Source organism: Petaurus breviceps, unplaced genomic scaffold (genome assembly GCF_028583685.1).
Source record: "Petaurus breviceps papuanus isolate PSGF00001 unplaced genomic scaffold, PetGlider_PUasm1.0 229, whole genome shotgun sequence".
Classification (NCBI taxonomy): Eukaryota; Metazoa; Chordata; class Mammalia; order Diprotodontia; family Petauridae; genus Petaurus; species Petaurus breviceps.
In genome coordinates, this window is record NW_027185903.1 from 12,170,897 (window position 1) to 12,182,017 (window position 11,121).

The window sequence follows — 11,121 nt, forward strand, 5'->3', positions numbered from 1 at the left end:
TGTCTATAGTGCTTTAAGATTTGTAATGTACTCTCCTTTGAATAACCCTGTGAGGTAGATCCTACAAGTATTATCTATGAGGAAACTGAGACTTAGAGGTGTTACATGACTTGTTCATGGTCAACAGTAAGCATGAGTCATAATCTGAATTCAGGTGTCTTGGCTCTGAGTCCAGGGTTCTTTCCACTATACTATACTGTAACATAAAGCAATCTACCTGCCCCAGATCCTGAGACATATTCTTAGCTTAGACTATTACTTGGTACCTGGTAGAACCCTAGGGTCTAACTTTCATCTGGACCTTTGCATCACACTTCTGCTCATTGCCTCCTGCTCATAGTGGATATCTGGACCATGGACCATCAGCCATATACTCTGATCATATTAATTCCTTTGTCTTATTGGATACCTTGGACATCAGAATGCCCACTTTGGCTCACCTGCTCAGATCCTAAACATTGTATCCTCTAGTTTGGTCTTGTATTCTGAACTCTGACTTCAGCTTTGCCCTCAGATAACAACATGCTTTCCTTCTCTAAGGAACAACTGCCTTCCTTGATCCCAGGCCCCAGAGGCAGCTAGATCACTCAGTGGATAGTGTGCTGAGCCCTTAGTCAGGAAGACTCATCTCCCTGAGTTGAAATCTGGCCTCAGGCACTTACTCCCTGTGTCACCCTGGAAAAGTCAGTCAACCCTATTTGCCTCAGTGTCCTCATTTGTAAAATGTAAAAAATCTTTGCCAAGAAAATCCCTAATGGGGTCACAAAGAGTTAGATACACCTGGAAAATGACAACAACAAAGCCAAAAAGCTAAGACTTACTCACTTAGCTTTAGTTTACCTGTGCATCAAGGCTGGAGAAAAGCAATTTCCACCATTGAAATGAGCATGTGGTTAAACATAGAGGGGTTAAGGCAGTGGGGCCTAAGAAATTTAGGGAAGTTCTTTGCTTTCTTATTACTTTTTAAGTATTTTTACTGGGATTGATTTGTAGGCAGTTTGTAAGTGTACGCTCACCTTTAACTGTCGCCTGACTTTATTAGGAAGATACCTTTGTCTGTGTTACCCTAAGTTCAAGAATTTAAAAAGTACCTCACTATGACTGTAATTATATTAGGAGGTTTCTGAAAGGAGAGGGTCAATTTCTTCTCCATTTCCTCAGGGTTCTTTTTACTTGTTTAAATAGTCTGGTAATATGGTACATTGAACATTTTCTGGTTCCTCCACTGTGAAATATGGGGGTTGGACTAGGGACTGCCTTCCAACTCTTAGATTCTGTGACACTGGGAATTCAGAGAACCATGATGTGGATTCAGTGGTAGATACTTTTGTTGCCATTTACTCATTTCTGCCCTATCCTACTCTCTGGACCCTGTTTGCAATTTTCTTGACAAAGATACTGGAGTTGTTTGCCATTTTCTTCTCCAGCTCATTTTGCAGGTGAAGAAACTGAGGCAAACAGGATTAAGTGATTAACTCAGAGTCATACAGCTAAATATCTGAGGCTGAATTTGAACTCAGGTCTTCCTGACTCAAGGCCTAGCACTGTAGCCCCATTAAAGAAATACAAAATGCCATCTCTGCCTATAAGGGGTGTAAGAAAATGAACTTTCTTACCTGCTGGTTCTCCTTTTCTTGTTTCATTTCTTCTTCTATATACTATCCTTAAATGGCAGCCAGAGTGCCTATATCAACAATGACTGACTAAAGATACCCATTGTCCAAGGAAGCTCTTTCTTGAGCTTTGTTCTAATTCTCATGAATGGAGTAGTCATGCCTTTCTGGGAATTGCCACACCACCCTGCCAGGTGTGAAGGACAAAAGGGGTAGGGAAATGATAGCAGGGAAGGTCTTTGTTCACGTATCATAAAGAGAATCAGGCAGAAACGTTCCTCCATAGCTTTACTATGTTAGGTTTCATATCTCATACTTTACTTTCTCTTTAATCCAATAGCAAAGTGTTGTTGTTTTTTAAATTCTGGCATTGTCTCAGGTGAATTATAGAAAGGAGGGTTGGCCAATACCTCCTTCATGGCAATTAGAAAACCACACAGAGTTACTTGGATTTCAGGCTTAGGTTAGTAATTATCAGGAGTAAGAAATGCTTTGTGGCCATGTTTCTTTACTTCCTAGAAGCATTTCTTCACAGGGAATCTACAATCAGGTTGTAGATTAAAATTACAAACCTATGATACAATTAAAATACATTTTACAAGTAACCTATCAATTAGCATAAACTAACAGAAGCCTAAAAGCTGAGGGAAAGGTGAGAAGAGGTGTGAACAGAATCAAGTAGAAACAATCATGGAAATCACAGAGGAAATGTGAATTTTATGTTAGGTTTGGAAGGTGTGCGACATGGTTTGGGGAAATTCATAAAAATGGGATAGGTTAATAGATGAAAAATCTTGAGCTACAACCTGCTTTTGATTTTGATAAATCTTAGGGAGCTACCATAGGTCCCTGAGTAGAGATATGAAATGAAAATTATGTTTGAGCAACATTTTTAAGGGAAATGTTTGGACTGGAGTTTAGGGAAAGAAAGATGGGCTGGAACCAAGGAGACTGGCTAGGAAACTGCAACAGCAATGCACACTGCTGTGGAAATGATAAGGAAGAGGCTGATCTAAGAACTGGTGAAAAGAATTGGCAATATTACAGATGTGAATGAATGAATAAAAAACAATGAAAAAATAAAAATCAAATGAATGAATAAAAGCATCTTACTAGATGCCAAGCACTGTGCTAAGTGGTGGTGATCCAAAGACAAAACTAAGACATGCTGTGTCCCCAGGGAGCTTCTATCTAATAGGGAAAGAAAACACATAGAGGAGAGTGGTTGTCCAGGGAGAAGTGGTTTGGTGTTTGAAGTCACAATGACTGTGAGTGGAATCATGGGGAAGTTGATTGACATATCCTGTTCAGGAGCCTAAGCATTATTGATGTGGGAGGATCAGGGTTTAGGAAAAGAGAAAATGACTCAAAAAGCAAAACTTGAAGTATTTAGACAATGGTAAATGTTGGATATTAATGAGAAACTTATCAAGTGTGCTGGTTGGATTTGAATACTGCAAAATCTCTTCCAGTTTCCAGTGTGAGGGAAGAATAGCAAGGAGGCCTCTTTGGCTGGACCAGAGTGCATGAAGGAGAACAATGCAATACAAGTCTGGAAAGATAAGTAGAAGCCAGATTGTGGAGGAATTTGAATGTCAAATAGAGTTTGCATTTGTCGAGGTGATGACAATGGTAATGATGATGATGATATATAATCCTAAATTTTTGAACAATTCAACAGTAAGCACCCAGAAACAAACCTGTTCTCAGTCATCACATGCATCAAGATAAAGTATCTAAAAGTACTCCATGGTTTTCTGGCTTCCAGCCTTCCAAGGGAATTGAAGTGCTTCATTCATTCCAATCTACTTATACCTAACAGTTGATTACTCCAGATGGTAGCATCTTCTCCAATTTCTGCCTCTCACTTTCAGAGTTTAACTGTGACTAGAGTCTCTATCCAGCTTCCTTTGTGTCTAGCACCTTTCAAATCACTACATCTGTTCTTGTCCTGCCCTGGGGACTACCATGTCCCTTGATTTCCGGCCAGCCAAAAGAAGAGATGTCTGTGTTTAAAAACATAATTTCAGTATTTCAGGCTAAATGGTATATTCCTTTGGGTTGGTTCTTACCATCATTCTCCATTTTACCAATAAAAAGTCAGGCTAAGAAGGAAAGAATGGGTATGGCTTCTCTCTTATTGAATCTTTCTTTTACAGGTTCATGTTAAACTATGGGACTGATTACTCAAATTAACCCCAGTAGGAGAGAGGAAAACCCTGCTGGAGGTGAACTCAAAAGACCCAGATCTGAGTCCCACTTCTGCAATTTGCTATCTCCTGACTCTGTTCAAGTCAATCAACCTTTTTGATCCTTATTTTCTTTATTGCTTTCTTTGTCAACTACTTGCCGTGAGGATCAAATAAGAAAATGTGTATAGAATTTGTATGTGTAAAGGGCTACTCAAATGTAAAGCATTGTTACTAGTCTTTTATTCCTATCTATGATTCCGTGCAACAATTCTATCTTATATTGTCATAATGAAAAAAGTTCAAGAGACATGGTGCCTGGGTAATTTATTCATTTTATTAATAAGGCTGACATGTTATTGATGAAAGGATGGTCCTTTGGCCCTCTTTCTTATACCAAAGACAATCATGGGGGAAGGATCACAGTTCACATACCCTTTAAAGAGTAAGTGTTCCTGAGGGGTGGCAATGAACTCTAACTGGGCAACATAATAGAAGTTGGGCTATTTAAATGAAGGGTTGAGACTGACATCATGTCACCCTCCCACAGAGAAACTATACACCCTACCACCCATAGCTTTGGGCTATCTGTTCAAAGAATATATATCCTACCCAAGCCTGGGTAGAACACAATAGTTTCTGCCAGGGTGGGGTCTTGAATGAGAAAATTAGTCCAATCTCACTTTCAGTAACGTCCTTTAAGAGACTAAACTCTTAAAATCAGGATTTTGGAAGAAGTGGAGAGCTCTGAATCTTCCCTCAAATATTGGTTATTAATAATAATTTCTCTCTATGCCTTAGCACAGTCATCTGCACATGAACATTGCTTAAGTATATTTTCATCCCTTCATCTATTCATTCATTCTGTCCCTCATGGCACCTTGGAGGGTGCAGGGTCTAACATAGGTCCTCAATAAGTATGTCTTGATTGATCAGGGAGATGAGGGAGGGGCAGTGGGGTATAAGGAGGGGTCTCATGGCAATGTAAAAAGAGCGCTGTCTTTGGAGTCAGAAGACCTCAGTTTAAATCCCTCATTTATCACTTGGTATCTGTCTAATCTTGGGCAAATCAATTTAACCACTCAGAACAAGTTCTCTCATTTGTAAAATTGGGAGGTTGGGTTAAATGAGCTCTAAAGTCGCTTTTAACTCTACACCTATGGCCCTATGATGGAGAAGCGGGTGTGGTTATATCACCACTCTCATAAAAACATCAAGTGGTATTTCACTAGCTTTAATTCCAGGCTCCCAAAGTGCAATGCCAAAAGAGGATTCCTCATACTTTGCCAGATAACAATTCCTCTGTGGGCAGTCTTTCTTTTTTCTCAATTTGCAGTTGTATCTTGCAATATACACATTGCTTCAGAGGTCCTAAGACCTGGCACTTTTGACCCTTGGGTTGTCAGTCTGACAACTTCATAAAGGGTCACTTTCATGTCCTGATCACTTTTCAAGTTCCCTGGGGGCCCCACCATACATTTGTGTGCTTCCCCATCATGACCAAGTATCTGGAGCTTTTCAAAATGCAATTTTGACAGGCAGTTTCTTTAAAATTCCTTGCAACTGATTTGGTAATCAAGAAATAGTAAGAAGATCTACTTAACTTTGAATGTTCTTTTCTTAATAATGAATTTTTCCCTTTATTATACTAAATTACTTAAGTACCCTAGAGTCCCTAAGAGAAATGGTTTTTTGCATGTGAATTTATTTACATCACTCACTGTGAGCTTTATCAAGTAAGCTCTATATGTAAAGCTTTTAAAAAATATTTTAAAATTTCCCCTAACTACTTTCACTGAATTTAAAAACATGCAATTTGGAATGAGTTTAAATGGTAAATGTAATCACTCTCTTCTTCCAGTCTTAAATAATCTACTCATCTCCATAGTCTGTCTCTGTTTATATATACGAGTGGATTTATTTTACTTTGCTCCCTTGTGAAGCATATGCAAACATTTCTAAAGAGGTGGGAATTTCTGGTTTCTAGTTCCTAGGATTGTCAATGGAGTATCATTTCCATTTACTTAGAAATAGTCATTGACAAATGATGGAACTGAAGCAAATTGACAGGAGAATCCAAGGAGGGGAAAAACAAATCTTTTCATCAGTCAAACCCAGCAAGATTTGTCTAATTGAGAGGTTATGTAACATCTGGGCAGAAACTATACACTAGAAGGAAGCTGATCCTGATCCCTGGTGACACCCCAGAAGGGCACAGGTCTTTAAAAATTATGTATGTGCAGTGCACTTTGACATACTCCTTGTAACCCTAGTAAGGTTAGAACCACATGTGAGAATGTGTCTCCCAATCCAGAGCTCAGAGTTAGTCTAGCTCAGAGGAGTAATGAAATTTTATCTAAGAGAGATCAATATATTCCACATGACAGTGTTTCATAATTTTGACTAGAGACATACAGTCATCACCATTGTCATGGGTGGTTTAAGGAAGTGCCTGTGACAGTGATTATTTCATTAGGTCATATTGTATTCATTAGATTATTATTATTAGATTGTATTATTGAAATAGAGTGGCTAGGACTGGGCTAAGTACCCCAGCCTGACTAATGGTATTGTTTTAGGTCTCAGCAGCTTGTGTCTGGGCACAGATGTTACCTCATCCTCACTCTCAGTTCAAGCTCTCTGTGTAGCTCGAGCTATCTCTTCTCAAGACATGGGCTACTAAGTGATATTTGCCATAGTTATATCCCTGCCACCTAAGGGGCTGTTACTTAGCTTTGTCTAGGTGTGCAATTCAGCCTTGCACTGTAGCTCCCATCTAGCTGATCTAATCTTATTTTCTATTTCCAATCCTTTATCCCTAGTCTCCTCCATCATGACAGATTGTACACTACTCCATAATTGGAGCCATAGTTGTTTACATCTGCAACTTGGTGTAATGGGAAGAGTATTAAATTTGGAGTCATGGGTTCTGGGTTAAAATTGTAGATGTGCCATTTTCTCCCTCTGGGACCATCGGCCACCTGGGATCATTTTCCTCAGCTGTAACATGAGGGAGTTAAACTCTCATGCTAAATCTATGATCCTAAGATTAGGGCAGCTAGGTGGTGCAGTGGCTAGAGCACTGGAATTGGAATCATGAAGACTCCTTCAAATCTAGCCTTAGACCTCTACTGTATTTCCCTGGGCAAGTCACTTACCCCTGTTTGCCTCAGTTCCTCATCTCTAAAATGAGCTGGAGAAGGAAACAACAAACCACTCCAGTATCTTTGAAAAGAAAACCCCCAAATGGGGTCAAAAAGAGTTGGACTTGACTGAAAAGACTGAACAACAACAGCATGAGCTGTCATGGGACATTCAGGAAAGAACTTAACCATTACTCTTTGGCGATATTGTTCCCAGTTGTGCCTATGAAGCCATAGGGGAACATATAGCTCCACTTTATATTAACCAAGAGAACAGAAGAGAACATGAGCATTAATTTTTGAGGGCCAACAGACTGTCCTCCAGGTTCTGTGTGTTGGTCATGCCCTTCTTCAATAATTGTCACATGAGTTACGGCAGTCAGGTTGTGTAGCTAGAACTTGTCAGGAAGACAAATAGGGTCTTAGTAGTAGGTACTGGGTTCATGTTTGCATGACAGGTGGGATAAACCTCTCATTGGGTCCAAAGTGTGATTGTTCATTGACTCAACACACCTTCTATTCCCAAGCCAACTAAGATCAATTCAGGTTAAACTGATATTTTGGAGTCCAATGAGTCAATATTGGGGATATTTTTGTGCCTCAGTATAACTTTCAATACTATGAGTTTTAAGATAATTAGTGAAGTCAGAGGTTAGTAGGGATATTTGTTAGTCAATGAGGGACTGCCAGCTTTTGAATAATAATAATAGTTCAATGCACATACACACATACTTATGTGTGTGTGTGTGTGCGCGATAGAGAGAGAGAATGATCGAGAGAGAGAGAGAGAGAGAGAGAGAGAGAGAGAGAGAGAGAGAGAGAACACAGACTAGCCTATCACTTGAGTTCCACCACATATCATTTCCCATCTGACCTCACTCCTCTAAACCTTATCTTGCCCTCTGGAATGACATTTTTCCCTGAGATCACACCAAACCTGAGACTCACACCTCTTTAGCAGCCTCTACCCTTGGGGCTCCTTTTTCCCTCTGATTAGAGAGGGTGGATGGTGGACAGGGAAGTGCTCTTTCCAGATCCTCCATTTAAGGAGGGGGCTCAAGACAGCCATCTCTTTATTTCTCCTATGGACTTCCTCATGCCCTTGGAACTAAGCACCCTGCCTTCCTTCCTTTTCTGCTTCTTCTTATATGTTTTCATTCCCTCTTAGACTGTGAGTTCCTTGAGGGGAGGGACTGTCTTTTGCCATCCTTCAGTATCCCCACCTGGTACATAATAGGAACTCAATAAATGTTTATTGACTGATATTGCTGTGAGGAATGCATTACAGGTAAAATTATTATGGGTAGAACGCAATTTCCTTAAGGGCAGGGATTATTTTAAGTCCATCTTTATATCTTCAAGGCCTAGCACTAGGCCTGACACATAATAGGTATTGAAAATATGTAATATACAAATAAATGAATAAATATTTGCTAAATTGAAACCCCTATTTTGCAGATGAAGACACAAAGATTCGTAGAGTGACCTACCCAAGGCAATACAACGAATATGTGTCAAAAGTGGCATTTGAACTGAATTTTTTTCTGCTTCTATGTCTAATCTACTATTCACTATATCACATTACCTTTTCATAAAATTCAAAATAGAACTAAGAAATGTGTTGAGGGTAGAGTATTAAGGAAATGGAGGCAGTGTGATTGGTACAGCTGGGTTCAGAGTCAGAAAATCTGAGTTAAATTCCTTTCTCTGCCATTTAACTCTTGTATAACTTTGGGCAAGCCCTTTAACTACTCTGTACCTCAATTTCTTCATCTGAAAAAATAAGGTTAGGCTAGAGACTCCTTGAGGGCAGGGACTGTCTTTTGCCTCTTTTTTTTTTCTTTTTGGAGGGTGGAAGGCAGGGCAATTGGGGTTAAGTGACTTGCCCAAGGTTACATGGCTAGTAAGTGTTAAGAGTCTGAGGCTGGATTTGAACTCAGGTCCTCCTGACTCCAGGGACGGTGCTCTATCATTCACTGTGCCACCTAGCCATTCCTTTGCCTCTTTTTTTGTATCCCCAGTGCATAGCACAGTGCCTGGCAAATAGGACTTAGCACGTAGTGCCCAATAAATGTTTATTGGATTGGCCTCTAGGGTCCCTTCCAATTCAATAGCTATGATCTTATGATCTAATGAAATGGGTTTGTGTTAGAGTCTGAAGACTTTTCTAAAGAAGGAAAGAGAAAAAAAGATTTCATTGAGGTTTAGCCCAGACAAGCTCTGGTTAAGCTAAAGCCTCAGTCTGATGGGGATGTGAAGTTTGAGAGCTGAATCATAGGAATCTGGTACCTCTCTCTGCTCTCCAGGCTATCCCTGAGAGAATAACCAAAAAGATATTCTTAGAACTGTATGAGGATAGAGTTTCCCATTGATACATTATTATTAGAGAAAGTTTTACCTGGGTTAAAGCCTGGTTAAAAACTTAAGCTACAGATGAAACAGCTCAATTATTAAGTTTGAAGTGTATCTCAGAAGATACTTCAACCAAGAAGCTTTCCTTGCCTTATCTAAGATTAATTTAATCTTTACATCAGTCATTGGAGACAGATTTGACACTTCCAATCTCAAGCTTCTTCATAATGGCTTCTCTATCACCAGTGTTCAAAACTAATTGTATTAAGTTTCTACATGAATTTAAAATCCTGAGTGAGCATTTCAGCTGAGAAGGGTATAGTGAGTTCCCTGCTTTAAAAATTAATAGATTTGTATATTTGGAAAATCTTTAAGGATAAACTGGAAAGGTCTAATACATTACTGTTTGTGAAAAAAAAAGATTGGTAGAACTTCAGAAATAAATTGGTGCAAAAGCAAACCCAGCTTTCAAGTCAATGCCTGAATTCATTTAAGAAAATGACATATTTTGCTATTATAAACATGGTGATTCTAGTCTTTTATTTCTCCTTCATTCATCCAACCCCTAATCCTGAAGTTCCTGACCTCTTCTGGATGAAGAAATACCTTAGATTTCCCCCAAATTATATGATTGATGATAGGGAGAAGGAATATAGTTAGTGGGTGGCAGAAAGGACTGATGAAGTTGGCTCCCATGCCAGATCTTGGAGAACCTGTTGATTGTGGCAAAAAAGCTCAAGGGTTAAGGAAGTAAATGGTCTTTGAAATCAACCAGTAGATCAGGCTATCCAGTAGGGGGCCTTGAACTAAAGTATCACCTTCAAAATATGACACCTCCATCTCCCTAAATAAATGATTTATTTGAGTGATCCAAACAACAAGGGGGTCAGCAAGGTAGTATAGTGGATAGAACACCAGGCCTAGAGAAAGAATTCGGCCTCAGACACTAGCTGTGTGACCTGAACAAGTCACTTAACTGTTTGCCTCAGTTTCCTCATCTGTAAAATGAGCTGGAGAAAGAAATGCCAAACCACTCCAGTCTCTTTGACAAGAAAACCCCAAACAGGGTCACAAAAAGTTGGACATAACTGAAATGACTAGACAGTAAAAATAACAAGACTGAAAAGCTCTCATTCCCAGGGGGGAAATAGAGTCACACTCCTAGGAAGGTTTAATGTGAATCGCTTTGAGCTGTCATGCTGACTATTAAAATCAATGTTTTGTTTAATAACTACATAATAAACCTCAAAAGAGAAGGGAACCCCTCTATTTTTTTTACTCATGAAATATTCTTTTATTATTATTATTATTTGGAACTCTCAGTGGAGGCTACAGGGAGAGTGGGAAATTGGTCAGAGACAGATGTTCTGGGGATCCAGCCTGGCCAAAGAAAAATCTGGGGCATGAAGGATGTTAGATCTTCATCTTTGGAAGTCATACTGGCCCAGTGCTGGAGGTTAGGCAGGATGAGAATGGGACCTGGCCATGAGCTAGGGGGGGTGGGTGGGGGAGGCCCAATCAGGATGTCCCCAGAGGGATAGTGAAGGAGAGATAGTCTCCCAGAGCTCCCCAGAGGGCTCAGTTGATCTGGAAGATGTTGATCCAGGAGGTCAGCGCCAGGAGCCAAAAGACCAGCCCCAGGGCTGAACGTCAGATGTAGCCCTTGATCTGTTCCTGCTCCTTGCAGGCTGGGGCCAGAAAGGCCTCTCAGAAGAACCACAGAACATTGATCAGCCAGAGAAAGGGCAGGAGAGCAAGCCCACCAAGGCAGTATTTCTGGCAGAGGTTCAGCTTCTCCTCATTGGACACCCACTCCGGGTTCAT

The 11,121-nt window shown here is 40.0% G+C and overlaps 1 pseudogene; it reads right to left on the minus strand.

The window, feature by feature from the left end:
* Window positions 1-10,815: 10,815 nt before the first annotated feature.
* On the minus strand, window positions 10,816-11,121 carry LOC138167564 (gamma-secretase subunit PEN-2 pseudogene; annotated as a pseudogene).